The sequence below is a fragment of the Natator depressus genome, chromosome 1 (assembly GCF_965152275.1).
Source record: "Natator depressus isolate rNatDep1 chromosome 1, rNatDep2.hap1, whole genome shotgun sequence".
NCBI lineage: Eukaryota > Metazoa > Chordata > Testudines > Cheloniidae > Natator > Natator depressus.
Window position 1 is genome coordinate 47,188,951 of NC_134234.1, and position 5,875 is coordinate 47,194,825.

General features: G+C 43.5%; 1 long non-coding RNA gene across 3 annotated transcripts in view; it reads right to left on the minus strand.

Moving 5' to 3' along the window:
- Positions 1-5,181, minus strand: part of LOC141991115 (uncharacterized) — a 52,580-nt gene extending 47,399 nt beyond the window's left edge. For all 3 annotated transcript variants that reach the window (XR_012640336.1, XR_012640338.1, XR_012640335.1), the window contains exon 1: positions 4,931-5,181. This is a non-coding gene — a long non-coding RNA (uncharacterized LOC141991115). The remainder of the gene's footprint in view (positions 1-4,930) is intronic.
- Positions 5,182-5,875: the final 694 nt, after the last annotated feature.

The window sequence follows — 5,875 nt, forward strand, 5'->3', positions numbered from 1 at the left end:
TTGACTTTAATAAGCTTTGAAGCATGTCCTTAGCAGGCCACCCTCTTCCCTCTGAATCAGTATTGACTCAAGTGCACAGCATTGCATTATGCAGCAATGTGCTATTCACAGGGTATCTTGAGATCCTGCCCACTTGTAGACAGCAAATATTCCACATCAGGTCTCCCAAAAGTAAGAGTGTTAGACTTCGACCAGGATGTACGCCAACTGTGCAGTTATACTGTTAACCTAAAATTACCTCTGCGGTTCAATTTTTTTTTAGTACAAATAATTTATACGATGAACTTTGCATATATTTTATGCCAAGAAAAGCGTCAAACACACTTTTCAGTATTTCACCAGCTCTACAATGGTAAAATAAAATCTGAATGATATATTCAACCTTTCTTCCTTCCACTACTGAATAAATTATTATTGAATAATATATTTTTCATTATTCAGTTAGGTCCACATTTATTTTGATGTTTACAAACTATAATGAAAGAGCTTCCATCTAGGGCTCTGGGTGCCCTTGACAATCTTTTCAACATACACCAAATACATGGACATGATTATACCACATATGAGAGCAGATGTGTTAGACTGGGTTAATATAATGCAAGAGGACATGCATGGTGTGACCAAAATAAAGGTCAATGAAAGCAGAGTGTGCCCTCTTGACAAAAACATCTGCCTGTCACCTGCTGAAGCAGTAAAAAGATTTCCTTTCCATACTACAGGCGCAATGCAAGTGACAAGATTATAGAAACATTTAAAAATATGTAAGTTAGGAGAAAAGTAACAATTTATTTTTGAAAGTGAGGAAAATAGGTCTGCCAAGCTGCTCAGCAATACAATGTGGGAGATTTAAAGGTATCCTAAATAAAATTCGAAACGTCTCATTGAAAAGACAAAATCAATCCTCTATCCGCAGAAGAAAAAGTTTAGACACAGTATTTCACTGGGTAAGGAAAATAAATCTGACATGAACTGTTGTGTTATCACACTTTTTAGCTAGTGATTTTTGCTTCTGTTTGGTGTAACAATGTTTCAAATTTATGACATATTCTCCTTTTCTTTGGACGAAACATTGTGTGATACTTTATACAAAGGACATTGTATACACAAATTAAATGAAAAAAACCCTCAAGTGTTCATGCAACACTCAAAGTTGTACAGTTAAAATTACAGTCAAGAAATGCAATAAAGAATGCACCCCCAGCACTATAGACTGTCATATATTTTATGGGATATATTTAACAACATAAGTCATAGATACATCACTGACTTTATGCAGAACATAACTTACTAACTGGAATCCTGTTTGTGCATTTCCAGCTAGACTTTCTGTGATTTTAACTTTGGACCCCAGACACTGTCTGAATGTATTATTTTAAAAAATTAAGGTTTTTTAAGAGAAAAAAATAACAATGGTACAGAAAGTGTCCCCTGAGAGATGAAACATTAAGAGTTAGGCTTGTCAGATGGTGTCTGCTCTTCATATTCAACCTGTCAGAGTACACCATGCAATGGCCATTTAGCTCAGCATTTCTCAAATGCAGCCACCGTGGCCACCAGGAGCTTTTCTTGCAGCCACAGCCTCCTGGACTGTTATGGGCGGGAGGAGAGCAAAGCAGCGGCTCCTTCCCCTCCCTAGTGCTCCTGGATGCACCGCCTTGGTGTTGGTTGCTGGGGCTGCCAGCAGAGGTCCCCCTCCTCTCTCCCAAGACACTTGGGACACAACACTGGAGAAGCAGGCAGCCGGTGAGTTCCCCACCTTTCCGGGAGCGGTTTGGACTTCAGCCCTGAGGTTTCAGGGGGGCAGACTCTGGCTGCAGGGCTTCGGGCTCCAGCACTGGGCTCCTGGCTGCGCAGCTTCAGGTTCTGTCCTCCAGCCACAGGGCTTCAGTCTGCAGCCCCCTACTGCCTCTCTCGGCCCTCCTCTCCCCCCAGTCCAGGGCTTAATTTGTCCCCAGGCTTGCCGGGGCTGAGTAAGTCTGCTGTGAAAAGGGATACTTGCATGTTTGTTAAGATCACTTTTCACAACAGGCTTATTAGCTAGCAATAAATATTACAATGATTTGGACGTGTATATGTGCATATTTATTTTTTTTCCTAAAGACAGGTTTCAGAGTAGCAGCCATGTTAGTCTGTATTCCGATGAAGTGAGCTGTAGCTCAAGAAAGCTTATGCTCAAATAAATTTTTTAGTCTCTAAGGTGCCACAAGTCCTCCTTTTCTTTTTTCCTAAAGCTAATTAAGTATTTTAGGGAAAAGTGTGAGAGTGGCCACCAGCAAAAGTTGGTGGCCACCCTCTGAGGACACCAAAAATTCTATCCTGAGAACCCCCGAGGCTAGGTAGGAGGGACCAGCCAATGACTATTTAACTTCATTGAAGGGTGCATACTTGCGAAAGGCACAAATTAACAGCGCATACTCTCAGTTTGCATGAAATTTTTTTTAAACTGCATGCCCAGTATGCTATTTCCAAACATTTGTTACTATTTTCAAGCCAATTCTTTTCCAACTTGGTCGTGAACATGCTTCTCTCCAAGGACTATTTACAAACCAAGCTTCAAGGTCCAGTCATTTTAGAGTTCTCTGTGTGTTTATTTAAAAAAAAAAAAAAAGCGTGACAATGTTTTCCTCATACTTGCAAAGAAAAGAAAAGGATCAGAGGGAGTTTTCTCAAATATCTCACATGCACAAAACGTTCACCTTTGATTATACTTCAGGCATGGAAAGTTTCAGCCCAAAAGTGGAAACAGAGTTTTACTGAAACTGAACTATAGTTGTAATTATTGAGTGACTAGAACATACTTTAAAAGAAGGTGGAATAGAGGCCTGTGTCCTGAAATTAGATATGTAAAAATTAGCCTGAAATGAATACACTTCACAATCACATCAGACAACCTCCTCTTTCTCTTCCTGTGTGCATGCACATGTGTAAGGGGGAACAACGGAAAGTAACGTCTCAGGCTTTGTGCCTATTTAATAAAATTGTTTTTTAAAAGTTACTGATGCAAGCTAAACTAACATTGCCAGTTGTAGACCGGAGTGCATGTATGAGGGTTGCACTGTTTAACTAAACCAAACTGGTTAAATCAATTTTAGTTAAACTGGCACAACTTCTGTGTTTCGCCTCCAACCCAGTTGCAACGCCACTCACTCAGATTTGGCCTGGAGACAGGAGCCATCCTAACGGAAGAGTGGCTGGCTTACATTAAAGTGGTGCTACAACCTCATTCACTAGGCATGGAGGTCACAATGCCACACACTCAAATTTGACCCGGCAACCCCTCCATGATGCCAGTAGGGGCCTGTTTAAAAAAAGGGGGGAGGGCAATGGCCCCCCATCTCTGGCCTGTGCTCCCACCATGCATATAGAAGGGTCTACCTCTCACAATAACTTTCCCTCTGGAGGACGGGGCAAAAGTTCTCTCTCCATATATGTATGTGCAATGTGAAGTCTGCCTCCTTCTAACCCAAACTTTCGCTTATCTCCCACCTATGTGTTTGGGAGGAGGGGAGAGAATTTCTTCCCAAACATTCCCCTCTCTCCCAACTCTTGTTTTCCCTCCTCTTCTGACATACCTACCTGGAGAGGGAGTGTCTCTAGTCACTCGCTATTTACTTTAATGCACAAAAGCTAAGATTTTTTCAAGCCAAAACAAACAGAGGCATCTGCGTAAGAACATCTAAAAAATTATCCAGTGACATCTCCAATAAAAGAATGTGACAGATACCTGAGCAACACCACAAAGACAGATTGGATTCCTCCCTGAGAAACAAGTTGCTGATTACATCTTCAACAGATAGAAGACCATAAACCTACAAGTAAAAAACTGAGAGTAGAGGGATATGTACCTGCTTTATAGACTTTAAAATAGTACCCAGCCATGAGCTGTAAATGGTTACAAAATTGAAATGTTTGGAAAAGAAATGATAACCAAATCCATGTACCAATCTACAAAACGTAAATTAAAACAACAACAACCTGCAAACAGGCTTTCAGACAAGAAAGAAGGCTAAAAAAGGATGCAATCTTAATCCTACTTTTTGTCATTATAAATATCAATGACCTACGAAAGGCCTCTACTAAAGCATTTCTTAAACAAAGCCACAATAACGGAAAAAAATGCCTATGTCCTAGGAAGATGGCACATAATGTCTATTGTATGACTTCTCACTCAGAAAGTCCCTGAAAAAAAGAGTTTACACTTGCTAGAAACTTAAAGCAAAAACATGGGCTCCATTGGTCACTCTGGAAAAGATTAAAAGCTCAAACCATAATCATAACTAAATTTTTTATTATAGAGATAAAGAAACTGAATACACCTTAAATTGTACATATCTAAACCTCACAATAAAGTTACAAGGCAGCATCCCATATAGGCTAAAGAAGCATTAAAATAACATAATAGCACTACATAAATAACAGCGAAACTATTCAACAAAGTTATTCAAAATCATTCTACATATGGGGCTGAACTTCAACATCCAACTACACCAACTGAAACAAAACACAGATACAAACCCTGTATCTAAAACTCTGCAAACAAGTCCTCTATGCACACTGAAACACCAACATAAATAGCTTCAGAGCAGAACTGAGTCATTTCCCTCTCTTAATCTATTTACAGGAACATGCACTGAGCTCTGGTGCCAACATATTGTCCATCCCTCCACCAAAAAGCACTAAAGCTCAAAAATCAAATCCAAATAAAAAGCTAATGCTATATAACATTACTACCAAGTCTCAGCACTACCCTTCTGACAAACGAAGCATACAACCTCCTTTGAAACAGAACACAGACTAGGACACCAGACCAAACTTTAAAAAACACTAATATGCGAGTTACTGAGAAGAACAAATACAAACTTTAAAAAAAAAAAAAACCCACAACCTATAAATCCACACCCAGAATAATCACAGTAGTAAATTATCTCACCACAAACTGAGAGAAAAAATTCTGTGCACAGTGACACTGGGACAGCTCTCCAAACACCAGTGCCAGAGGCCAGATTGAGACTGAGCAGCATTTCCTCCTGCAGTCTCCAAAATGTGAAGTGGAGAGAGAGAGAGATTTCCTTAAAATATCTGCTAGGATGCACACTTTCAGTTAAACCGAGATGAAGAAAAACTGCAGAAGCCTGGGAGACGGAGGACTGGCAGAAGCAGCCTGTCACCGGCCACTAAATCCGTACTGGGAAGGAACGACAAAGAATACAAAGTATTAAAACCAAGAGGGAAGCTGTCCCTGTCCCGGGGGCTGTCCCACGCAGGTGTTCAGTCGGTCGGGGGTTAAACCCGAAACCCACGGTCCCCGGGGCAAATGCTGATGTATTCCCCCCTGCCCCCCGCAGAGACCAGAGCTTCCCAGCCTCTGTCCATCCGTAGTTTGCCAGGCCAGTAACGCGCTACTGACCTGACCTGGGCTGGCCGGGGGGGGGGGAGGGAGAGCTGCATCCCGGGGTGTGGGGGGGGGGGGGAGTCTCCTCGTGCCGGGACCGGCCCGGGGGCAGGATCTGTCCCCCGTGGGGGGGTGTCGGTCCGTGTCTCGGTCGCTCCCCGGGAAGGGAGGGGGGGGCTCTCCCAGAGGAGGAGGAGGAGGAGGACCAGGGAACCTCCGCTCCCTTCCCTGCAGCTGCAGGGGAGGAGAAGGCCGCCACTGCCCGTGGAGGGGCGGGGTTTGCGACGTCACGCCCTTGGAGCCGCACGTGACCGTGCCCCACGCAATCCCCCGGCTAAACTGCGCCTGACCTTGACTGCTCGCTCCAGTGGCCGCCGCTTGCCACGTGCCGGCGGCGGGCGGAACTGACGCGCCGGAAACTGGGCAGGCGCATGGGCCGGCCAGGGCCGGGGACGCGACTGGGACGTTGCAGGGGGCGTGGGC